The 27,190-nt window shown below is 41.0% G+C and overlaps 1 long non-coding RNA gene across 1 annotated transcript in view; it reads right to left on the reverse strand.

Annotated features, from left to right (window-relative positions):
* Positions 1–2,487: 2,487 nt before the first annotated feature.
* LOC127526829 (uncharacterized) overlaps positions 2,488–27,190 on the reverse strand; it is a 38,846-nt gene continuing 14,143 nt past the window's right edge. Inside the window, exon 2 of the long non-coding RNA XR_007934266.1 lies at positions 2,488–2,597. This is a non-coding gene — a long non-coding RNA (uncharacterized LOC127526829). The remainder of the gene's footprint in view (positions 2,598–27,190) is intronic.

Raw genomic sequence — 27,190 nt, forward strand, 5'->3', positions numbered from 1 at the left:
GGCACAGCACAGCAGCAAGCAGGCAGCTGATCGAGCAAAGAGGAGGTAAAAAAAAACTGTATTTGTTTCCCATTGTATCACCATTGAAGAAGGGGTTTCGGAGGAGCAACTGCATCTCCTTGGAGTGTGTTCAGCCCCCCTCTTCACAATGCGAGTGGCAGAGATGCGAAGTGGCTGGCGAGCAAAGTGAGGTTTAAGTTTTGAATTAGTCACAAACTCGGACAATAAAGGAATGTATGGCATTGACCTAAATACCTTTGTAGTAATTAAATCAAATGTCACACACTCCTTGCCTAGCAACAGTCTGGCAACCCCACATTACAAATAGAAAAACAAAATGATGCCTTGGGAAGATGTATTTCAAAATGAATGTCTTTAAAAACATTTTAAACCAAAAAACAGACTAGACAACTAAATTTCCTGACCTGTAAAACCCCCCAAAATGCTACTTCCAGTACTTTTGATGCCATGGAAAAGGATGTAAAAAAAGTCCATATCTTCATGACACTTTCTTCTTGTGTCAATGGTACCACTGGAAGTGAAGTTTTTTTTTTTTTTTTGCCGAGGCAAAATACAGAGTTTTGTTGTACATTCACTATCTCATAAATCATTTTGTTCATCATTAATATTTACCCAGCTATCAGTAGAAATCGCGTTTCATCTGACCTGCTAGCATTGTTCTAATGTCCAATCATCTCGGTTTGGTGACCTGTTTAAAGTGACAGGAGAGGAGCCCAGCATACGACTTATGCTGCCGTAGCCAATCCTTTTCAAGGTCTAATGGTTTGCATATTAAGAAATTGCTTTTTAAACATCACTTTTGTATTAAGCTGTTAACTGAGGATTTATGGCCTTTCTTCTCCAAGATTTATCATTAACTTGGTGTTTTCAGCTACAAAACTACTGCTTGCTGGATATTTAACATGTATCATACCACTCTCCATAAACTCTAGAGGCCATGGCTCTTAAAAATTCAAGGAGACCAACTGTTTCTGAGATGCTATAACCTCCATGTCTGGATATTAAAATTCTCAACTCTTATTTACTTATTTTATTCTTAAAGAGCTGCATTCATGTTTTAATGGATTCTTGTTTACTAAAAGAGCCATCTGTTAACAATGAGATAAAAATGACAAAGGAACCAGCAGTTCAAAATATAAATTTACCCCATTTTTATTTGTGTGTGTTCACCATCAAGTAGGTGTAATACGTGTATAAGTTTATTACGTCACTGTGCTCTGTGCAAATATATTTTATAAATCTGCCTTTTTCTACTCACATGCACAGTTGACACAGAGCCAGATTTAGCACATGGGTTAACTGTCAGACTGAGGACCATTGTATACTATTTTTGTGTGTCAAAGTTAGCATGAAACTGTATCCTCTTTGCCTTGTTTGGAATGGCATGATTCACCTAAGTGGGCACCTGCATATGAAGAAAGAGTATAAATCCTTGGAACATTGCCCGGCACACCTTTGAAGCCGATGGACAGATGGGAGATAACATCAACTGACAAACATCCTTCCATAGCACGGCGAACAGCAATGGCAGACACTACACATCGGGCCCCCACTCCCAAACTGGGTTTTTGCCATTGGCTTCCTTCATCTGTTATGCAGCATAAGCCGTCATTAAATAAAGCTGTTATTTCTCCTACAGTCATATGAAAAAGTTTCGAAACCCCTCTTAATTCTTTGGATTTTTGTTTATCATTGGCTGAGCTTTCAAAGTACCAACTTCCTTTTAATATATGACATGCCTCATGGAAACAGTAGTATTTTAACAGTGACATTAAGTTTATTGGATTGACAGAAAATATGCAATATGCATCATAACAAAATTAGACAGGTGCATAAATTTGGGCACCCCAACAGAGATATTACATCAATACTTAGTTGAGCCTCCTTTTGCAAATATAACAGCCTCTAGACGCCTCCTATAGCCTTTGATGAGTGTCTGGATTCTGGATGGAGGTATTTGTGACCATTCTTCCAACAAAATCTCTCCAGTTCAGTAAAATTTGATGGCTGCCGAGCATGGACAACCTGCTTCAAATCATCCCAAAGATTTTCAATGATATTCAAGTCAGGGGACTGTGACGGTCATTCCAGAACATTATACTTCTCCCTCTGCATGAATGCCGTTGTAGATTTGCAGTAAGATGTTCTTGCAGGTCTTTGGAGGTGATCTGTGGGTTGTCTGTAACTATTCTCACAATCCTGCGCATGTGCCACTCCTGTATTTTTCTTGGCCTGCCAGACCTGCTGGGTTTAACAGCAGCAACTGTGCCTATGGCCTTCCATTTCCTGATTACATTCCTTACAGTTGAAACTGACAGTTTATACCTCTGAGATAGCTTTTTGTAGCCTTCCCTTAAACCATGAGACTGAACAATCTTTGTTTTCAGATCTTTCGAGAGTTGCTTTGAGGATCCCATGCTGTCAGAGGACAGTCAAAGGGAAGCACAAAAGGGAAGCACAACTTGCAATTCTTCTTCTTCTTCTTCTTTCGGCTGCTCCCGTTAGGGGTTGCCACAGCGGATCATCTTCTTCCATATCTTTCTGTCCTCTGAATCTTGTTCTGTTACACCCATCACCTGCATGTCCTCTCTCACCACATCCATAAACCTTCTCTTGGGCCTTCCTCTTTTCCTCTTCCCTGGCAGCTCCATCCTTAGCATCCTTCTCCCAATATACCCAGCATCTCTCCTCTGTACATGTCCAAACCAACACAATCTCACCTCTCTGACTTTGTCTCCCAACTGTCCAATTTGAGCTGACCCTCTAATGTACTCATTTCTAATCCTATCCATCCTCATCACCCCCATGCAAATGACCACCTTAAATACCTTTTCTCATGATTGGACACACCTGTCTATGAAGTTCAAGGCTTAATGAGCTAATCCCACCAATTTGGTGTTGCAAGTAATCAGTATTGAGCAGTTACATGCATTCAAATCAGCAAAATTACAAGGGGACCCAAATTTTTGTACAGCCAGTTTTTCACATTTGATTTAATTTCATACAACTAAATACTGCTTCACTAAGAATCTTTGTTCGGAAAACACCCCAGTGTGCAGATGTTCCTAGGAAATGAGAAACATACCACTGTTATCTTTTTTTGTTGAAAGTAGAGTGATCTGTTGTAGACTGGGGTAGGGTGGGTTCACATGCAAGAAGGTACAGTTGGATGATAGACAATGGTTCATTGGCAATCACTTGGAATAAGGTAGCAAAGAACTAAACTTCTGAGCAGGATGATTGTTAATCAATTGTTTTTTGATCAGAGAAACAATTCACCACTCCTTCCTTTGGTGATCCCAATGTTGCTCACACCCAATTTAGTATGCTGTGTGCTTTTCATAGAGTGGGTGAAAGATGTCACAATCGGAATGTCGGAGAGAGCCTTGCATCATGGAGAGCTATTTGTAACCATACACACAGATTCACAAGAACACAGAATTAACAATGGAAATTATTATTCCATGGTATTGCTTTGTTTATCATCTATACATCCGGTGTGTGGTGAATGGACAAGTACTATTCTGTTACCAAGTAGTGCTAAGCCAAAAATTAACAAGCAGTTAAACACTTATGAAACAATGCTTAGATTAGTCAACTGAGTATTAAGATTTCTTACTTTAGCTGGAATGCATTGTATGTGTGTTTTTGAAGATACAGCATAGTATCATGCTCAGATAAACTTAGAGTGGCTCATGTTTCAGTATGTTATCATTTATTAGATTTTTAGCTGTCTAAAAGGATTAGTATTGTGTAGGTAGAAGAAATTTCATACTTTACATGATGTGCTTAGCTTCAGCCCCCATTGTTGGTTTTACTGTGCAATAATAACAAAGAAGTTAACATACAGTACAAGGAAACTCAGTAAATCTGTTCATTCATTCATCCATTTCCATAAGCCATTTAATACAATGCATCTGCCAATTTACTGAAATGTTATTGGTATACATAAGTCATTGTGTTTCTTTTGGGGGTCGGTTGTGGACAGATTATTTGTTTAAAGGATCAATTCTAGAATGTAGCTCCTTGGAGATTCAGAAATCGCAAATTTTTGACTTTGTGTTCTAACAAAGCTGAACAGAAAATAGTATGTGACCTGTGTTCCTTTAACAAAATAAGTCCAAGAATGCCAAGAGGATAATAGAATTGTATTACAACAAAAGTAAAACAGAAGGGCTTTGGAAAAAGGATACAACTGAAAATAATAATCCTTTACCTTTTAAAACCTAACTAAACAGGGGTCAGTTCCCTATTTGTCTATTTGGGCTTGATTTATTATTGCCAAAGGTATGAAAAAAACACCCAGCTCAAAGAGACAAGAGCAAAACGACCAGGGGCCTCATACATAACGGCGTGCGTAGAATTTGCACTAAAACATGGTTTACGGACAAAAGTTGAAATGTGCGTATGCACAAAAAAAAAAATCAGATGCACAAAACCGTGTGTAAGCCAACTTCCATGCACTCCCGCTACATAAATCCAAGTCTGCGTGAAATGTACCGCTCGTGCACACGTCTGCCACCTCACCCCGTCTACTCCCAGAATTACGCCTCTTTGAATATGCAAATCAACATAAATGTTCCCTTAAGTACAGTGTTCTGTGAAAAGACAGTGGCAAAAGCAGAATTTGGGTGGATGCCAAGTGGAGGTAATGAAAAATGTACTATTTGTTGGTTTAAGCAGTTGTATAAACAACAAAATGAAGCTGATCGAAAGTTCAAGATCAGAAACTTGCACAGTGCCTGAAATAAAAAAAGAAGTTGTCACATATCAAAGTCGCTGTGAAAAGGCGAGTCGTAGCCCACTGTCTGAGTTTCATATGGAAGCTTACTAAGGTACAGAGAAAAGAAAAAAATAGGGACACAGTGGAAAAAAAGCTTGAAATGTCAACTTTAATCTCAAAATTTCCACTTTAATCACGTAGTTTATTTTGTTATTAAAGTAAAACGTCATAAACTTCATCTTAAAATCTTTTAATTTACTAGTTTCTCAAATCCTATCGTAACTAAAGTAGCACGCTAAATGCTTCGTATTCCATGTACTCTATGTGTGTGAATCACTACTTGCTTCTTATTAAACGGGCATTCTCTTATGACAACAAGACACAGAATAAATTACATTCATGATATTACAGCTCTCTGAACAATTTAAATACTAAGATGTATGCTTGATATCATTTTCATGATGAAATGAATTAAAGCATGTATTAAACATAAGGCCACAGTGGCACAGGAGTAGTGATGAGCTGACACCCCATCCAGAGTTTATTCCTGTATCCCGCAAAATGCTTGCTGCGCCATGCGTGACCCTTGATGAAATAATTTATTGCAGCAGTACTGTCTCTTTCAAATGTACTAACCTCCAATTCCTGTCCTTTCTTTTCTTTCTCCAAGTAACCAATCACCACACAATCAGCTCTTTAATAAAAGTCAATCCATCTGTAAGCTTAGAACGCCGATTCTTCAAAGCTTTTAAGGAACATTGAAATATTTTCACAGTACATGTTTAACTATTCCATCCATCAATCCATCCAGGGTCACACCAGCCCCAACAAGCACACAGCGCGAGGCAGGAATGATCCCTGAACGGGGTGCCAGTTCATCGCTACCGCTGTCCACCGTGTCCACATGTTTAATAACAGTGTACATTATTTATATAAACATAAAAATGTATCTGTATAATGTAATATATATACTTTACTGCATTCCATCTTAAAAATGATATCAAGAGCTCCAAGAAGATAGTGCCTGGAAATCTAAATTGACTTAGAAGCCAGTCGTCATCATCTGTAAAAACATGCTGTCTTCTTGTTATTGTATGGTACAATGAGATTCAATACGCAAATCCTCCATTTATTTTCCTATAAAATCATAAAATAAAAACAACAATAATAATAATAATAATAATATAATAAAAAAACAATGAAAAATATACAATATGAAAACATAAGTGGCTCATGTTTTGCAATATTACAACTGTAATGCAAGTTTACAGTGAGGTATTTATACTTATAAGTTTAAACACTTCTACCAGGAGCACTTGATGGACTGATTGAGTGCATTTATAGCTCTTAGGATGAAACTGTTTCTGATCTGCGAGGTCTGTACAGGAAAGGCTCTGAAGCGTTTGCCGATCGGAAGAAGTTCAAATAGACTGTGCGCATGGCTGAGGCAGTGTGTGCTAGATGCTGTACCCAGATAATTTTCTCCGCTCTTGACAGAATCTGCCGTAGAGCTTTCTGATCAGCTGCTGTAGAGCTGTAATTCCCAACACAGATACAATGGGTTAAAATACTGGTGCACTAAGTGTAACAATGCTAAAGCAGCTATGGTATTTGGAATAGTTTGGCCATTCCATGCATCATTATATTGTTACAGGTTGATTACAATCAGATGCCTTAAACTTAAAAAACAATTTAATGTCAATGAATTCGATAAAGCCGTGTCAGGGATGTGTTTCAAATAAGTAAAGGAAAACCACACAGTAACAGTAGCACTGCTTTGACACTGGGTGCCACCAGTTTGCAAAACTGAGCCGAAAACATGCGTATGCAATGGTTTGACCTGGCGTGAGAATTTGCGTGGCTTTACACCAAGTTTAGTTTTTATACATCATGATGTGAGCATGGAAACGGGCGTACGCAACATTTTTGTGAATACGCACCATTTATACATGAGGCCCCAGGAGATAATGAGATGAGAAACCAAAAGAAATGTTTTTACAGGTATGTTCAGAGAAAGAAGATCAAAAAAGCCAGTGACTAGTGATGAGAAAAACAGACAAGTTTCAATCTGCATGCAGTTTTGCAAAGCTGTGTGGAAGTTCAGCCCCAGAACAAAGACAGGGACACACCAATGGTTCCTAAAAGCACACGTTTATTTACATATGTCCACACAACACACAGTGTCCCTGCACCACACACCCTCTTCACAGGCTCTGTCCTCTTCCTCCCGACTCCAGCTCTCAACTAGAGGGAGGCGGCCCCTTTTATATTCACCCGGATGTGCTCCAGGAGCTTCCTGATGTCCTTCCGGCGGCACTTCCTGATGTAGCGGAAGTGCCGCATGAGCACCTGGAAGCACTCCAGGCGTTCCTGGAAGGTCCTCCACCACTACTCCCAGGTGTGGCGGAAGTGCCAACATCCCAGGCTCTATGAATCTTGGGGCGCCCTCTGACGGTGGCCACGGGCCCCAATGGGTTTGAGCCTCCATTCTCTGTTCCCGTGGTCCCCACACTAACCAGGGTGGTTGCCCCCTCGTGGCCTGGAGAATGTATAGTCTGCCTCCCGGTCCTTCCAGGTGTCCTGACTGGGTCTGATTCCCAGCCACCTGCCACAGCTGATACCAAATTAGTTTTGCTGCCAATTTCACAATTGCGAAATGCAGACTCACTAAAATAAGTTTTTCAGGGGAGTTAAAGTTTTTTGCGGCAGAAAACAAGGAATATTGCTTCTGTCACACACGTGTGCATGGGCAACAGCTGAAGTGCCTAAACAATAGTAATTCTATGCCAGGCCAGGGGGCGGTGGAGTGTACTGACTATCTCTCTCAGTCCTTTGCAGACCTTTCTCTGGAAATCCCGCCTGTTTCCAGCCCCATTGATGATGTCACTTCCGGGTACGAGGACACCACTCCCAGTTCCTGCACCAATGATGTCATTTCCCCTCCGGACTGTTAAAATTGCCATCTTGCCTCAGTGCAGGCAGTTCTGTTTTGGACTCTGATATAGGCATATCGTGCTACCATAAAAAAAAATGACTTTTGCAGCCAAGAAAATAATATACGGTGGCTGCCCCAACTCTTTATGATGTCTCCGACTCATTCTTGTGACTAAAGCTATGTTCATACAGTACTTTTATATTCACCTGTGTTTTTTTCCACAGCTACATAATGCAAATAATTTTCTGCACACCAGTCAAATCAATTCTATTACACTGCTCATTCACATCATCACAGAGATGTAGTACGTTTCTTAAAATGTGACGTGCAGCATATTCTCCACCACTGTGCATCTCATTTTGTTTTCTTCACAGGAAAATTCACATTCACAGAAAGCTGCTTCCTTTCTCTGTTACCTAGCCAACATCATTTCTTGTTTTTTGATTCCTGCACATGAGAGTTCCCATACTTCATGCAAAATAAAGCTTCAAATTTCATTTTTGTCTCAGATACATCTTTAGGATTACGATCATCAAGATTGTCATCTGAATTGTCAAAATCCTCTTACAAGTTCAACACAACACACATCCGATGGCTCAACAAAATTTCTACAGCATTGCTTCTCCAAACTGTTGGTCAGTGCCACCCTGGGAGGCTACAGGGCCCACCAAGGGGCTCAGAATACGTTGTTTCTTTTGAAAATGTAGAAGCTAAAAGTGATAGTTTTGAGGGATATGAGGAACTCAAGTTCTCCGAAGGCTAGGACAAACTACCCTTTAATCTCTTTTCCTAGTAGTGTCCTCTCTTTTCCTCTGGGTGGTTCCCTCACTTTTTCATGAAAGAAAATTCACTTTAATTTTTCAGTTTGCTAAAAGCAGAGCTTAGTCTTAATACAAAATTGAATCAATGTGTTTAAAGACCTGTTAACACCAGGAAGTGCCCAAGGATGATTGCCACTCCCAAAGATTTTTTTTTATAATTTAGTTTACCTTTATGGTATGAGGAAGGAAGCTATAAGGATGTTTGTTTTGGTGTGATATGCCTTTGAAGAAGCTAATTTGAGAAGTACTTGTCTACAGGACAGGAAATAGGGTGGAGTGGTGGCTCTGTGGCTAAGGATCTGTGCTGGTATCCCAAAGGTTGCCGGTTTGAATCCCCATCACTGCCAAAAAAGGCCACTGCTCTGCTGGGCTCTTGAGCAAGGCCCTTAACCTGTAATTGCTCCAGGGGCGCTGTACAATGGCTGACCCTGTGCTCTGACCCCAAGGGGTATGCGAAAACTAACAAATTCCTAATACAAGAAATTGTATAAGGCAAAATAAAGAACAAAAAAAAAAAATAAGTCAGGTTATGTTTTTTTTTTTTCACTAGAGACATTTATTTAAAAATGAAATGGCAGTAGTGATGAGTAAACCCTGAAAAATCAGGGAAATGTTGGTGACCTTCGCTCAATTCCACAAAATGCATTGAAGTCAATAAGGAACTTAACTACTTTTGAGTGGATTATAATGGTGCAGTGGCCTTTTAGGTGTCCCTAAGGGCTAAGGAAAAGAAGGCCAACTATGCTGGACAATTACAGTTTCCAAATATGTGATCTGAGCTATGAAGCAGCAGTGCTAACCACTGTCCCACCATTCCTCAAGCAACAAAATATGCAGAACGAACCACAACCAAATACAGCAAACAGCTGCAAACTATCAATAAGTAAATACATCATAGATCATTGTGCTCACAGAGTTCCACTCTCAGGGCACAATTGGTCGTGCCACGAAGAGGTGGAGTGAAACTGTTCAGTTCCACTGTTTGAAGTCGGAGCTCCAGGTGCAGAAGGAAAATCTTTTGTGTTTTATCTTGTGCTTGTGATCCTGGTAACTTTGGCAACTATCTTACAGTAAGCATGAATGAAAGTTCCGCGCAGCTCTGTGATGTCACACTGGTCTCACAAAGCATCATGGGGCACTTGGAAAAACATGTTTGCCTAAGCACGATTTTCCTGTAAAATATTTATTGAACAGGGTCACCACCGAATACAGCATGTTCGCTGTAAGAGACGGTTTGGTGAATTTCACTGATCAACACTAAATAGCAGGGAGGTGCATGTGGAATTAATTCATGAAAAAGCATCCTTAAAGGAAAATAATGCCTTTCTTCTTGTGCTAACGGCACGAATTTCACTGGAAGCGAAACACAATTTGTTTCACAAGGCAAAGCACCTGTGTGCTTTTTTCTTTTACAGGGAAATAAACAAGACATCATGATGATGTAAATTCCTGTGACATGATTAGCAGTGGCTCTGGATACCATAAACCTTTGAATTTCGGCCAGGATTCCACCCACGACTGGGGTTCAAATGTCCCTTTTATCAGTGCTTTGTTCATTTTTTATTTTAGTATTCTTAATCATGTAGTTTCTTTATGTTTAGGTATCTTTGTCTATGTAAAATGTGTTTTGTGGGTGATCCCCTAAGAGGTGGGGCCACCTACTGTGAAGAGACTGCCTCAGCCCTATAAAGCCAGAGAGGAAGCTATAGTCCCTTGCAGTTCATTAAATGTGTGAATTTCATTTGTGATTATTTTGTACTTTTTTGTGATACTACTTAATTTTTTTTTACCTTATGCTCTTTTTTGACTTCATATTCTGTATATGTGTATTGGCACTTGTTTCCCTTGGTTTGTTATTACCCTTCGATATATCTCCTGCTTTGCTGTTTGTGCTTTTCTGAGCTTCACTGTTTTCAGAACAATTTTTTAACTAAATATTTTATTTATAAAGACTCTGCATTTTCCCTTTTCTTTATATCCAGAGTTAATGTGTCCCTAATTTACTGGTCATTTTTGAGTTTTTTTACTATGTTCATAGACTCTCTACAAGTTCATAACAATAAACAAGATGACATCTTGTGTGAAACTAAATGACAAAATGGCCACTGTGGTAAAACAAAATGGAGTCATAATTATATCACCAAAATGACATGGACATTTCACAATAACATCAAAACTTTAATAAAGTTATGGGCCCGCCTAAGAACTCTGGTGTTAAAGATCTCTTCTAATGCAGGAAGTGTTGTTCCAATGATATTTTGTGCAAATTTTACCACCCACTGTAGATATAATATTTAATCACAAATGAATGATAACATGCCTCTACTCCTGCTCTTGCCTAAAAATTACCTTCTTCTTTGCCCTCTCTTTTTTCTGCCAAGTGAATTTTTGTCAATTCTTCTTCCAACTTTGACTTCAACTATCATTTGGTTAGAAGGGCCTTTTAATTCTGTACATCGCAGGTTGGCAACCCTGTGTACTGCAAAAAATAAAGAAAACACGTCTTTACAGTTCAAAATAGAACTGGCTACCAGGTTAATAACTGAGCTTAAATATGGTGGACAAAAGGAAGAGTCAAGATGGCCGAAACAGGAACTGATGTAGTGGTATGATGGATTCTGAGTATGGGAAATGATGTCATGATGTTGGCCGGAAGTGACATCAACAGTGGGTGGACTGGTGGTGATGTCATCAAGGGAATGGGTCTTTGGGTGAACTGCAGAGGAACAAGAGAAGAAAAGATTAAGTGAGAGCGCCAACTTCCGGTCTGGTTGATGAATAACAGTATTTGAACCTGTGAACTGTCCTCCATGCGCATGTGTGTGACAGTGTTGTTTCAATTACAATCCTGCCTGGCACCTCTGTTAAAGTCTTTTCATTAAGCATTGTGAGTGCCATTGTTCTTACATTTTTTGACCAATCGAGAAAGCAGCTTGATTCTGGCCTAACTTCATCTTCTGAAGTTGTGTATTGCAGATAAACCAGTTTGTGATGTGGAGAGAGTGCCAGTGTGGCATAAAGTTTAGTGCTACACATTTGTCCCTGTACATTTGAATCAACTTATATGTTGGTAACAGAAATGTGAAGGAGAATGCTGATGCCATCTCTCTCTCTTATATTTACACAGAACATATGTGACAACAAAATGCAGGAAAAGAGGTTGAGATTACTAATTGAGAACGCATGAGTGTTTATGAGTGTGGACCTGATAGGGGCTGATTCACCATCAAGGAGTCAAAGTAGTTTCCTTGATTAATAGGTGTAGCATAGCTGAGTAATCTGTGGTGTTTGTGTTACTCAATTTTAAATAGTTTCATGTTAGAGGTAATGGTCTGTGACCAGTTTTCCTTATATAGCTGCAAATTGTGAAAATTAGCTATATTTGCAAAAGATATAAGAATATGTAGACCATTGACTAGTGTTTTGAAGTTTAAAGCCCATTGTTGCAAATTCAGATCCCACCCAGATATCAAGTGTTATTCAGAACAAGTCGTTAAAAATGGTTGATTTAATTCTAATATGCCAATCCCATCGATCCATTCATATTCTGACGCTTATCTGGGTCTGGATTGTGGGGGCAGCAGTCTAAGCAAAGTTGCTCAGACACCCCTTTTCCCTGCCTCCTTCTTCAACTCCTCCAGGGGAATACCTAAGCATTCCCAAATCAGTTGAGAGCTATAATCTCTCACGTGTCCTGCATCTGCCCCAAGGTCTCCTGCCAACTGGACAAGCCCAAAACACTTTAGCAGGGAGGTGTCCAGGAGGCATCCTAATCAGATACCCAAACCACCTCAAATGGTTCGTTCCTTCCTGAATGTATACATCTTTCTCATCCTATTTCTAAGGCTGTGCCCAGAGTCCCTGTGAAGGAAATTAATTTCTGTCGGCTTGTATTCACAATCTACTTCTGTTGGTCATTATCCACAGCTTGTGGCCACAGGTGAGGGTAGGAATGTAGATTGACCAATAAATAGAGAGTTTCGACTTTGGCTCAGTATTTTCTTCACCATGGCTGACTGGTACAACGTCCACATGACTGTGAATGATGCTCCAATCTTCCTGACAATCTTCCATTCCCTTCTTCCCTCACTTGTGATCAACATTTGGAGATACTTAAACTCTTCAGCTTGAAGCAGCACCTCATTCTCAACCCTGACACTCAATCCTCAGACTTGGAGGTGCTGATCGTCATCCCAGCCACTGACCCACAGCCTGATGAAGCCAGCAGGACCACATAATGCGCAAAAAAAAGAGATGTGATCCTGAGGCCACCGAAATAGCAAAACTCCACTTCTTGGATGTGCCTAGAAATTCTGCCCTTAACAATTATGAACAGAATTGGTGGCAAAGGGCAGGCCTGGCTGAGTCCTACACCCACCTGGAGCGAATCGAACTATGGGAACTAAATAGCCTGTGACAGCTTGTCTGGTACCCCATACTCCCGAAGCACCCCACACAAGATACTCCATGGGATGAGGTTGTATGCCTTTTTCAAGTCTACAAAACACATGTAGATTTGTTGGTCTACATATGGTAATTCAGAATAACATTTACACAAGTTAGGTCTAATCAGAGGCACTAAATTGTATCCCGTTTCACATTATTACTGCAACTCAAGGCCCTGCCATATTATGTGTCTTTTTCATTGTCACAACATGTTCCCATGTCCGGAAGTCACGTAGTCTGACATCCCCATCGACTCAGTCCAGCCAGTCTGTGACTCTCCCCAACAAAATCAAAAAGATTTACTTTTTTCTTAAATCACAGAGGTGGGCTCTGTGTGTGTGTGAGAGATGCCAGCCATCTGGAAGTACAATGCATGTAATACAGCTATGTACAGAATGTAGGTGTTTTGGACTTTGAAAACAGAAGAGAGGATCATTTGTCTGATATCTAGCGTTTTATGTACCACAAAAGAATTGAAAAAAGAAAAAAAAGAGACAGAGATTGTGGAAGAATGAGCCATAACTGGAAAGCATTTATGTAACACCAGCTTTGTCAAGCAGCACATTATTGACTGTTCAAAAAAGTGATATGCTTACGGTACTTTAGAAATATGAACCTGGGCTGGAATGTTGCTACACAGACATTTAATTTGTCATCTTCTGAATCCTGACATGATAAGATTAGCTACTGCAGTCATAAACTTTGACCAACTTTAGATGACTTCTTGACTTTTTATCATCCAAAGATTAACCTTGTCTGATGTTACCTTTCACTCAAGGTTTCAGTAAAACAGCATGTGGCAATTTGTTGGTGCAATAAGAACTTATTAAGTAATCCTGAAAAGACTTTTAAGCTAAAAGAATGCATTCATAATCCATCCATCCATCCATCCATTGTCCAACCTGCTGAATCCGAACACAGGGTCATGGGGGTCTGCTGGAGCCAATCCCAGCCAACACAGGGCACAAGGCAGGAACCAATCCCGGGCAGAGTGCCAACCCATCGCAGGACACACACAAACACACCCACACACCAAGCACACACTAGGGACAATTTAGAATATAAAATGAAAAATAAACACTCAGAAATTCTCTTCAAAACCTCCAGTTGACTGAGTAATTAAACCAAAGCTATGTAGTAAACTATAAATGTGAGATCAGACTGCATGTTGATGCTAAAAATTCACACACTGTGTCATTGTATTTTCTGTGTTATAATTTGAGTGAACATCACTAGTGCAGTTGGCTACAGCTTTGGTTGACCCTTTTTCATGGGTGGATGCTTTCATAGAACTATAAGTAGATAGAACAATATCTGGAAAAAAACTTAATTAAAATCTGGGTTGCAGTTATGCTGTGAAAGCAACTTTAGAGTTAGTTCTCTTTCTATGCTTTCAGCATTTCCTTTGGTTCTGTTTCTGGCTTCTGATACTTTGCTTTGTACTCTGCCTTTCCTAGCCTTGGTTGTTTTGCCAAGACCATTCAGAGTTGTCTGTCTCCAAGTTTGGATTCATAAAAACTCCCTCCAAAAATGGTTTAAAGAAATTCTTTGTATCACTATCTGGAACTAAAATGATGATAAAGAGTGTAAGCAATTAATTTGAAAATCTGGGGCAGGACAGAATTTGGTAAACTTTGAACATTACTCTATTACTTTTTTTTCATTTTAGCCTTGTGATTTTGCTCGTGGATAACATGCTCGAACTTAGAACTTGATGTCAAGATCTGAATTCTGTTTTTAATCTTTACTTTTTTCCTGGACCGTTAAAATCATGTTGAATAGCATTTTGGAGGTTTTAAAGGTCAGATAATGGGCATGTTTATAATCATTTGTAAGAAGGTTAAGATCTGAATGCATCTTTCTGTGACACCAGGTTAGTTTTATTATGGGTGCTGTCATTCATATTACTAACCGAGAATGGTAAACCGGATGGCATGGACGCAGGCACACGGCGAAAACCGGATGGAATGGACGCAGGTACACGGCGATGGGACCATGAGACATACTGCGCAGGCGCGTACAGCGCGCGTCTCATAAACCGCAAGCGAAGTCGTATCCACCGCGAACAAAGGAGTCACGGCCCAAACACGAAAGAGCTCAACTGACGTGAATGAGAAATGAAGCAACAACGCGCCCATAGCTAACGACTAACGATACATCCACACAAAAAAGAGGATTCTGCGCTGCAGCCCAGATTCAAACGGAAGAGGCTAAAGAGGCCCCACAGGTCCACAAAGATAGGGCGCAGGCGTCACCGCCATATTGTGAGTGGCACTACTGCGGAGTGAAGGCGCAGGCGTCACCGCCATATTGTGAGTGGCACTATTGCAGAGTGAAGTTAGGAATAATGTGCTGCTTGGGATTGTACAAACCGCTGAACGCTTTACACCAACTTCAAACACAATACAACTCAACGATACAAACACGAGCCCACCTGGATACAATCAATGGACGCAGGCGCCCACAACGCGCGTCTGAAACTGTGGAAGCAAAGCAGGCAAGGGTTCAAAACGAACGAGCTTGACTGATATGTAAATCACATTACAGTGATGCATCATTTATAGTACAACCACAGAAAACGCTCAGTATTAACAGTATAACAGTAAGTGCAATTATCCATATTACTAACGGTGAACAACGGATAACTAATGGAGTCACGGTCACGGCTCCAAAATGATCCAGCTCGACTAACGGAGCTACAAACACGTGACCGCATGGATAAGGAAAATAAACGTGGGCGCCTACTACGCTCGTCTGAAACCGCGGAAGCAAAACTGTCTCGGCTCCAGAACCAAACAGCTCGACTAACGGAGCTACAAAAACGCACCAGCATGGACAAATACAATGAACATAGGCGCCTACAACGCGCATCTGAAACTGCTGAAGCAAAGCAGGCACGGGGGGTTGCCGAGCGAAGCGAGCAGGGGCGAAGCCTCCTAGTTTCATACTGTTGCTGTTACATCATTGCTAGGCAGCAGAGTTGGAGAGTGCAACATGTCACATCATCTATGTTTTAATTTTTTTAATAAGCACTGGCAAATGTATTCTATTATGGTCACTTGATCCTAATGGTTCAATCTCCTTTGCTCCCGAATTCAATGGTGGTTATAATCTAAACAGGCTTCTCCTGTTGGTGTTTAAATATACTTGCAGTAAAAACAGCCACTGATTAGAGCTATGAAATCCTATTTTTTCACTCCATTATTTGTAAGGTTATCCCATTTCATCCATATTACTAACCGAGAATGCTAAACCGGATGGACGCAGGGACATCTGGCCATGGGTCGTAGCCGCAAAAAGACGTACTGCGCAGGCGCCCCAAGAAATGAGGGGCCGCGAGAAGCGGATGAGGGGCCACGAGAGGCGGACAAGACCACAGAAAAAAGGAGTGAGCACAGAAAAAAGGAGTCAAAGAAATGAGGCGGCGCGAGCACAGAAAAAAGGAAAAGGCACAGAAAAAAGTAGTCAAACGCAGGCAAAGCACGAAACCCATTGCACACGAAACTAGCACACAAAAAAAAAGAAGACGCTCGCGCACAACAGCAAGGCAACCCCCCCTACAGGCACCGGACGGGACACACACCAAGAGGGGTATTTAACAAGCCCATGGAACACAAAAAAAAAAGAACACAAAACCACCCCACACACCCTACAAGCAACGGACGGGACACACAAAGAGGGGGATTCAACAAGCCCCTGGAACACAAAAAGAAAGAAGACGCTCGCGCAACAACAATCCTCACCCACCCACCCCTTACCCTCCCCCAAAACATCAATAAGAAGTGACACCCAAAGCCACATATCTAAAGGAAACGTCCATATTAAACATACGTCATCTCAACACCTTCACACTAGGCAGCATAGGTGGATCTCCTTACAATAAAGCACTATTAACCGTTCAACTGCAGAAAAGGCTCCATATTAACAGTGAGTGCGATCCTCCTTATTACTTAACCATATTTCGCACGCTGAGGAACAAACAAGTCATGAATACACGGTCACGGGTACAAAACGATTCGGATCGGATAACGGGACCAAACACACGAACACGAATGAAACAACAAAATACACGGGGGTGCATACAACGCGCTTCGGAAACTCCGGGAGAAAAAATGTCTCGGATCAAAAAACGCAAAGCTCAAGTAACCCCGTTACAGAGACGTGCCGAAATGGACAGACACAATGAACGTAGACGCATACAGCGCGCGTCTCAAAGTGCTGCATCGAAACAAGCACGATTTCAAAAGAAAGAGATCGCGACTCAGACATACAAAAAAGGGAGCGAATAGACAGAATAAATGAACGAAGACGTGTACAACGCGCATATGACCTGCCAGAAAACAAGCAAGCAAGACTCCAAAAGCAGAAAGCTCAACTGACCGACATACAAAAACGGACAAGGCTCGATACAAACAATGCACGACGTAGACTGAAACGGACTTTTGGCAAAGCGGGGGCGAATCAATTAAAACTACAAAATAGCGCGTCACAAATAATGGACATGCAACAACGCGGCACTCAAACGCCACAAGCAAAACATGCCCGTCGCGGACATCAACGCCAGACAACGCCTTCAATAATGAGTCCACTATTGAGGATAATTCATTGGGATTAATGAATGTCATTTGCAATCATTGTCATTCACTTAACTTCCCAGAAGAAACAACTGGCAATACAAATAATGAATTTACACGTTGTTGTCAAAAGGGGCAGATTAGACTGCCTCCTTTACATTCATATCCTGAATATCTACAGAAGCTTCTAACTAACGATGTGCCTGAAAGTAAAAACTTTATGAACTGCATTAGATCCTACAATAGTTCATTTGCTTTTGCATCTACCGGAGTACATATCAGGCCACCAAAAGGCAATGGCCCATACTGCTTTCGCATATGTGGTTAACAAAACACACTATATTATGTCCAAAAAATATTAATGTTAATCACATTAATAACCAGGTCATTTCATTACTTCCTGGAGAGACACGGCTCTTTCTAAGCTCTGACAAAGTTGACTCTGATGACGACAATGAACATCTGAATTTCCCCTTAGAATATTTGAACACTATTAACCCAGACGGATGACCACAACACAACCTTACCCTTAAAAACGGTGTTATTCAAGCAACAGTTCTTACAGAATCACATGCTAACAATACTGTTCTCATTCCTAGAATTGACCTTACGAGTTCTGACCTGGATTTACCTTTTACATTGAAACGCCGACAGTTCCCCATTAAACCTGCATTTGCCATGACCATCAACAAATCACAAGGACAAGCCATGGACAAGGTTGGCATCTACCTCTCTGAACCCGTTTTTGGACATAGACAACTTTATGTTGCCTTCTCACGTGTTCGACGTTCATCTGACGTTAAAGTTAAAGTTATAAATGATCCATGCCAAGGAAGACTCATTCAAAGACAAGACACCATCTTTACTACTAATGTTGTATACAAAGAAATATTCCAATAAAACATTACTCTATGCCAAACACTCTATTTTTTATTTATATAGGCATCATCCAAACCTGCACACTATTCTATATCTAATTCATACATCTTACTCTTTGTCATGCCCCAACGCCAGGGGTTGGCGAGCGAAGCGAGCAGGGGGCGGAGCCCCCTAGTATTTGTATAACCAAAGTCCCACATAGCTATAATCTCTGTCTTGCAGTTCTATTTGTGCCTTCTGGAGCTTGAGGCAATGACAAGAGACTTCCACCTGGCTCTATCAGCTGTTGATTGGGGGCTGTTTCGAGTGAGCCCTTTGCTTCTCAATTCTTTTTCTATTGCCCTGCAGCAGGTCTCTTTAAGTCTCCATCTGCTTCTTTTTCACTTGTGTGTCTATAGGAAGTAAAAATGTTAGGTTTGAATATACAATGGGCGGTTGGATAAATGAGTGTACACCTTATGAGAAGGATTTAGGAGTCATAGTGGACTCTAAGCTATCGACTTCCCAACAGTGTTCAAAAGTCATTAAGAAGGCAAACAGAATGTTAGGTTATATAGCACGGTGTGTGGAGTACAAGTGTAAGGAGGTTATGCTCAACATTTATAATGCACTGGTGAGGCCTCATCTGGAGTACTGTGTGCAGTTTTGGTCTCCAGGCTACAAAAAGGACATAGCAGCGCTAGAAAAGGTCCAGAGAAGAGCGACTAGGCTGATTCCAGGGCTACAGGGGTTGAATTATGAGGAAAGATTAAAACAAATGAGCCTCTACAGTTTTAAAAAAAAGAAGATTAAGAGGTGACATGATTGAAGTGTTTAAAATTATGAAGGGAATTAGTACAGTGGATCGAGACTGTTATTTTAAAATGATTTCATCAAGATCATGGGGACACAGTTCGAAACATGTTAAGGGTAAATTTCATACAAACATTAGAAAGTTTTTCTTTACACAAAGAACGATAGACACTTGGAATAAATTACCAAGTAGTGTGGTAGACAGTAAGACGTTAGGGACTTTCAAAACTCAACATGATGTTTTTTTGGAAGAAATTAGTGGATTGGACTGGCAAGCTTTGTTGGGCTGAATGACCTGTTCTCATCCAGAGTGTTCTAATGTTCTATCAAAGGGTTGTCCTTGGTAATGATCTGGAAGGCATACAACACATGTGTCTCAGCCATCTCCATTGACATTTCTGGATTGTCTCTGCCATGGGAGCTATCCTCATCTTGTTTTGCAGTTCTTTGCTTAGCCAAGAGATCTTCAGGACATGCCATAGATATTTGTCTGGAAAACACTGTCATCTTCTACTCAATGGTGGCAGTGGTCTTCCAGCACTCAGAGCCAACAAAAGAATCCTGAGCAAATTGTTCTTGAAGATCCTGATCTTTGTGTGGATGCTGAGACTGGTACATCTCCTAATAGACTTGAGCAATTTGAAGGCTTGGTTGGATTTGCTGATTCTGGCATTAATTGTCATATGTTGTCATTTTACTGCCCAGGTAGACAAATCCCTCTACATCCTTTCCATTTACTGAAACTAGGAGGGTGGTTATGGCATTCTTCCTGAGGACCTGTGTCTTTTTGTTGTTGACCTTGACTCCAATGGTGCTGGCTACCTCACTGAGGTCATCTGTCTTCTGTTGGATGTCTTAGTGTCTTTTTGGCAACAACCCTAGGTTGTCGGCATAATCTAGGACCTCTAAGATAGAGTTCAGGGTCCATTCCATGCCGTCTCTTTCCCAGAGTAACGCTCCACATTGGCCAGTTGCCAGCCAAAGAGAACACGAATGGTGAATAGACTCATCTTTGTTTGACCCCTGTGTTCATAATGAATGACCCTGTCAGTTTATTGATGTGGATGACTCAGCATTTAAAGTTCTAGTAGAGGTACTGAATGATGCTGACCAGTTTCAAAGGGATGACGTATTGTCATAGGATTTTCTTAAATAACGTGAAGTGTAGGCTCTCAGAATCTTTCTCAACATCAATAAAAACCACATACAGGAGTCTGCTTAAGAATCTGGTTGAGGACGAATACGGTGCCAATGAGGATCTCTCTTTCCTGAAACCAGCTTGTACCTGTTGAGGAATAATGTCTACTGCTTTCGTGATGCGCTGAAGAATAATAAGGCTGAAGACCTTGCTAGAAGGGGCAAAAGGTTTTTGCAAACCCCTAGGTCTCCCTTCTTTGCCAGCTTGATGATGAGACCAGTTTTCCAGTCATCAGGGGCTGTCTCCTTTTCCCGGATGTCTTGCAGGATGTGATATAGTATGTGTGGTGTCTCTTGTTCTTCTCCGTTCAGCATCTAAGGGCACATGTCATCCTCTCCTGGAGCCTCACCATTCTTAAGTTTGTGGATGGCTTACCTTACCTTACCTTATGTCTACAAGTGGTGTTGGATCTGGTCAGTTCAGGATCGTCTGAAAGTGCTTTCTCCTTCTCTTTACTTTGATCTTTTCTTCTGTAATGGGTCCTCCCTGCATAGAGAACCCTTTGAGTAGTGAGAAAAGCACTATATAAATGTAAAGAATTCTTATTAATATTATTAATGGGTGATCCATGCTCAGCCTTCACAGGGAGACATTGGATAGCTATAATATTTACCTCTAAACTTGCTTTTCTAATATTACAAGTAAGCCCGCGATTCGCTAGCGAATCGGAAATCCAAGAATGGCAATCAGTTTCTGTTCCGTCCGATATCTGGATGGATGACATATCATGGAGGGTGGGTGCGTCTGGGGAAATGTCATTTCATTACATAAGCATATCTGCACTAAAGCGGTTTCGTCTTGTGGAGACATGATTCCGTTGCCTTTCGTGTGCCAGCCACTGAGTCTGGGAAGCCGCTGGGTTAGAGTCTGTGACTGTTCTGTGATCTATATTACTGGCACAGTGGATTAGAGCAAGTGTAGCCCACAGGTTGTGTTGTTTGGGCGCCACCTACTGACTCTGGGAAGCCGCTGCGTTTTGGGAAGCTGCTGCATTTGACTCTGGGGCGGGCGCCACGGCGCATTACGTTGTCTTATTTGGGTGCCACCTACTGACTCTGGAAAGCCACCGCGTTTTGGTAAGTCGCCGCGTTTGACTCTGGGGCGGGCGCCGCCGCGTTTTGGGACGCCGCTGCGTTTGACTCTGGACTCTGGGGCGGGCGCCAAACTGAATGACCGTTATGTGATCTACATTACTGGCACAGTGGATTAGAGCAAGTCTAGTTTACAGGTGGTGTTGTTTGGGCGCTTACAGGTTGTGTTGTTTGGGCGCCACCTACCGACTCTGGGAATCTGCCGCATTTTGGGAAGCCGCTGCGTTTGACTCTACAGGTTGTGTTGTTTGGGCGCTCAGAGGTTGTGTTGTTCGGGCGCCACCTACTGACTCTGGGAAGTCGCCGCTTTTAGGAAAGCCGCTGCGTTTGACTCTGGACTCTGGGGCGGGCGCCAAGGCCGCAGTGCACATGCGCCTCGGTGCCTCCGCCGTGCGTCCGCCGTGCATATATTAACTGTGGTTTAGTAAGATAGATTAGGAAATGCCAAGTGAAAGTATTGTTTGTACTGGGGGCTTTACAATACACTCCCAATGTCAGGCTTCTATCTCAGATCACCAAGATATTGTCACTAAAAAATGACCCCTCACTGATTTGAAAGCAAACAATTTGTAATGTACTACTCCCTTCCTTTAGCTTTTTAGCTGTGGGCTAGAATGTTTGAAGTTATCTTTTATTTTTATATTAAAACCACAGATTTTTTCTTTATGAGAAGTTTTAACCCTGTCCCGTGCTAAAATTTCTGCCACCCCTATTCTTTAGTTTAAGTAATCATCAAATAATCTACTGATACTCTGGATACAATACAGCCCTTACACAAAACAAGATTTGATAAGTTGTCATCAATGTGGTTTTCATAAAGGTAGATCCACATTGAATGCATTAGTATGATTAGGGAATGATGTAAGGTAAAGTTTTTACAACAAAGGATCTGGAGGTGGCATATAAAACATCATGGAGGGAGTGTCTGATAAATTACCTGGACCAAATGGGTATTGGGGGATTTAAGGTATGTTACTCATTTAGAGTAACATTTGGGCAGGAGTTGTCTATGAATTTGAAGTAGATAATGGAACTGCACAGAGCAGGGTCACTGGTCCTGTATATTGTTTATTATTCTACAGTAATATTTTTTTTAAAAATCATTTAGTCCTCAATTAGGTGTGGTATGCAGATGATGGGGCCATATGGAAAAGAGGCTGTTATATTAAGTACAGGATGTCCTACAGGTAGCGATGAGCATGAGGGGCGGTGGAAATTTCATTTCTAAATGTAATGAGAAGTCAAGTAAAATGACACCTTTTATTGGCTAACTAAAAAGATTACAGTATGCAAGCTTTCAAGACAACTCAGGCTGCTTCTTCAGGCAAGATGTTTTTCACCTAAAAGAAATGCATACTGCGGAAGAATAATTTTAGGGTAACATAGCATTCATCTTAAAGAAATAGCATAAAAGGTTAATAAATGTCAGAAACCTGATCAGGCACACCAGGAAACCAGATAAAGGTCAAGTGAACAACAAAATGTACACTGAAATATAAGAATTGGTTTAGGAAAAATACTGAGATGGTCAAGTAAATAAAGAATGTACCAGTAGAAAGGTTGATGTAATATACAAAATGTACTGAAGAATGATTAAGAGATGACTAAGAAATCAGCAGATGTCCTATAAACTAGAATGGACAATTGTTATATGCACAGAAATTTCAAGGGTGGTGTCTCATCTCAAAGGTATAAGAAGAACCAGAATATAATATAATATAATATAATATAATATAATATAATATAATATAATATAATATAATATAATATAATATAATATAAATAATTTGGGTGTAAACCAATGAACCAGCCAGAGTAAAATGTATGCATTGACACTGTATGTAAATTCAGTAGTTTAGAAAATGAACCTCTATGCTTTGTTTCTCTGACTATTCTGATCATTCTAACCATGCTGTAATGGACTGCTTTTGAAGAATGCTCCCTCCAAGGCATTTTGCTGAGGAATAATTAAAAGATACAATGAACAGCTTTGGGCGGCACGGTGGCGCAGTGGGTAGCGCTGCTGCCTCGCAGTTGGGTGATCTGGGGACCTGGGTTCGCTTCCCGGGTCCTCCCTGCGTGGAGTTTGCATGTTCTCCCCGTGTCTGCGTGGGTTTCCTCCGGGCGCTCCGGTTTCCTCCCACAGTCCAAAGATATGCAGGTTAGGTGGATTGGTGTTTCTAAATTGGCCCTAGTGTGTGCTTGGTGTGTGGGTGTGTTTGTGTGTGTCCTGCGGTGGGTTGGCACCCTGCCCGGGATTGTTTCCTGCCTTGTGCCCTGTGTTGGCTGGGATTGGCTCCAGCAGACCCCCGTGACCCTGTGTTCGGATTCAACGGGTTGGAAAATGGATGGATGAACAGCTTTTCTCCTGTCTTATTACTGAACTGTCCTGTTAGGGGATGTTTCTTTCTTTAATAAGGTGTTAAATTTATACCACGATACATAATAAACATATTTATTTATAAGGACAGATTTTATCTAATGTTCTAGTTTTTAGTTATCTGGGCTTATGGTTTGAAGCACAATTGACTTGGAGAATTCTTGTTAAGATATTTAGTGGATAAAGTAAATGTGTCCTTAATCTTATGTGTTCTGTGGCTAGGAAACAACTAAGAGGCCACTTGACAAATATTACTGAATCTTACTTAGATCATATCAAGAATATAGATCAAATAAAGCATATTTAAAGTATATGGTGACACCATTTAAATAGTCTTAAATACATAAGATGAAATTTAGGCTGTTGTAGAACAATTTGCAATACTCATATTATTGTTTTACAGGTCAAGGTGGGTGTGAAACAAATTGGGCCTAACATACTGGATATATATGCAAAGTTTTGAGGTGGAACATGGAATCTAGACACTAATAATGAATTGCTAGGAGTATACCTGTGCCGTGGAAAATGGCTTTGGATGGGCAAAGAATAAATATGTCCAGAAATATAATTTTAGGAACAGGAACTAAACCCCAACAGTGGTTGATAAAGTACTGTATACTGAAATATACTGAAATGGAAGTTTCCAGTGTCCATTTGTTAAGAAATGGTATGGACTATAAGTGTAGTGGAAATATAAATAAAGAAGTAAATACTGTATATTCACAGCAGAAGCATTATTATTTTCTACAACTATACACTGATGGATCAAAAGATACAGTAAATGGAGTTTTTTTGTATACAGCAGAGCTGACAGAAGTACTGTAGTGGAAGAAGATGAACCATGTCGAGCCATACTTCGTTCAGATTCAGTGTTCAAGAGTCTGAAGTGATTTGCTAGTGGGTATTTATTCTGTGTTGTATGGATTGGAATGCCTGGGTATAGTGGTCTGGTTTTGTTGGGTGCCAACTCATGCTGGTGTTTTGAGTAATAAAAAGGCAATTCAAAGGCTGGAGGTGGATATGGTAGTTAGTATGGAGAAGGAGGAAGTGAAGTTGAGGGCAGTTGTTAAGGTGATGTGAGTCAAGGAGAAGATGGTATTATGGATTATGCAAATTAGTGCATGAGAAGCAGCTGGTATGTAGAAACATAAAGGAAGAAAAGTAGCTAGCAAAGTTTTGGTTTTGGCTTCTTGGTTTAAACACATCATTGGCCCTTATGATAATGGTATGTGTGGGCTGCCAGAAATGCTGCAACATGTGATAATGCCTGTCCTAAATATTGTTGTACCACAAATGTTTAAGAATATGATGGGAAGTACTTCTAGTGAGAGAGATTTAAGGAGTAAAGGAAGGGTCAGAAAGGATATGTAGTACTGAAACTTAATTTCTAGTAAAAACAAGTTTGGGTGGTGAAACCTGAATTCACCATCAGCTACCTCACACTCTAACACAATAGGTGATGTTAATGTACCTTCCTGTGGGACGTGAGATGACATAAACATGAAAACAGAAATAGAAGAAGAACCTGGCATCTGGACTTTTAAACATAAAGGGGAAAGTATTTGTCTAAAAAAGTAATCATTTATGGAAATAGTTTATTGTTTTTGATCTTTACTGTGTTATACCTTTGGCTTTTGATTTCCATTTTGGCTTTTATGTCCTGGTTATAGTTCATTTGTGTATAGATCCTGGGCACATTTAACACCTCTCTAGTTTACTCCCTGCTGTTCTTACTTCAATACTCAAAACTGAAACTTATTTAGGATGTCAAAATAGTATGAAGGCAGTAAGTGAAAGACACATTAGAAGGGAAGGAAAATATCCATCCATCCATTTTCCAACCCGCTGAATCCGAACACAGGGTCACGGGGGTCTACTGGAGCCAATCCCAGCCAACACAGGGCACAAGGCAGGAACCAATCCCGGGCAGGGTGCCAATCCACTGCAGGGAAGGAAAATATAAGTAAGCAAAAGTAGATTAGCAGTGGAAAATCAGAAATTACATAACTGAAAGGTTAATGTGGCAAGGAACCTTACTATTTCATTTAAGAAAACAGGGTCAGAGAGGCAAGTATATCAGTTAAAATGACAGCAAGAAAGAATGAAGTTAACTGAACAGCAGCTGAGATTGTGGCCTTTCAAACAACAATGTAGAGAATAAAATGAAGCAAAGGAAACTAAGAAAAATTATGATTAAATTAGAGGCAATAAATTAAGAAGAGTTTTGTAGTTAACAGTATGAGTTAGCCAAAGGAGAAAGTGACCATTATAGGCATGGATTCAGTGGCAGTTTGTTTCAAGGCTTTGTGCAAAACTGACTACCTACTTGTGCCAAAGTCCTGCTGCTTTAAATTCAACTTTATATATTATTTGAGTATTTATTTAAAATTCTGTGGTATAAATTTGGCCCATTCTCATTCCTGACAGGTAGATCAAATAGGAATTCAATTTTCAATTATATAATAATGGAGCAAAGGTTTCAAAGGCAATAAGATACAGGACCATCATAGCAGAGTGTTTGGATCATTCTGTTCATTCAATACAAGCTGCGTCTTTACATCTGTCACCTGGCATAGTGTAACCTGGGCACAAACAACAGGCCGAGAGTTACAAAACCTCCACAAAGAAGACAGACATAGCCTGAATTTAAACATGGTGTGGCACCCGGACAGGGCTCATGCACGGCCGGGACGCTCAGGAAGACAGGAGGAGGTCTCATTCCTGCTCCAGACCACGAGGGGGCATCCGCCCTGGTAGTATTGGGGGCCACGGGTACAGGGCTTGGAAGCCCAACCCTGTAGGGGCCCGTGGTCACTGCCAGGGGGCGTCCCCCTGCCTGAAGGACCCTGGACCCCAGTACTTCCGCCACACCAGGAAGTGCTGAGGGGAAGAAAATTGGGAACACCCGGAGTGCTTCCAGGAGGACAGCCAGCACTTCCGCCACACTGGGGTGTGTCCGCGGGATTGCTGGTGCACACCTGGAACACATCCGGGTATGGATAAAAGGGGCCATCTCCCTTCATTCGAGGCTGGAGTCGGGTGGAAGGACAAGGTGCAAGAAAGAGAGAAGGAGGCGGTCCGAAGAGGCAGAGTGGTTGGCCTGGACTTTGGGGAAGATTGGGGTTTGTGGCACTTGGACTTTGTAAAAAGTAGTATAAATAAACGTGTGTTGGAAGACATGAGCGTGTCTGCCTGTCTGTATCCGAGCCAGTCTCCACAATGGCTTCATGCCATGAAATGCCATGCCCTTCGATTAAGATTTCGTATCAGTCTGGGAAATCAAGTTACACCTTTGCTACAACGCCCCCATGTCTCATTGCCTGGGAACCT

Source organism: Erpetoichthys calabaricus, chromosome 2 (genome assembly GCF_900747795.2).
Source record: "Erpetoichthys calabaricus chromosome 2, fErpCal1.3, whole genome shotgun sequence".
NCBI classification, from domain to species: domain Eukaryota; kingdom Metazoa; phylum Chordata; class Cladistia; order Polypteriformes; family Polypteridae; genus Erpetoichthys; species Erpetoichthys calabaricus.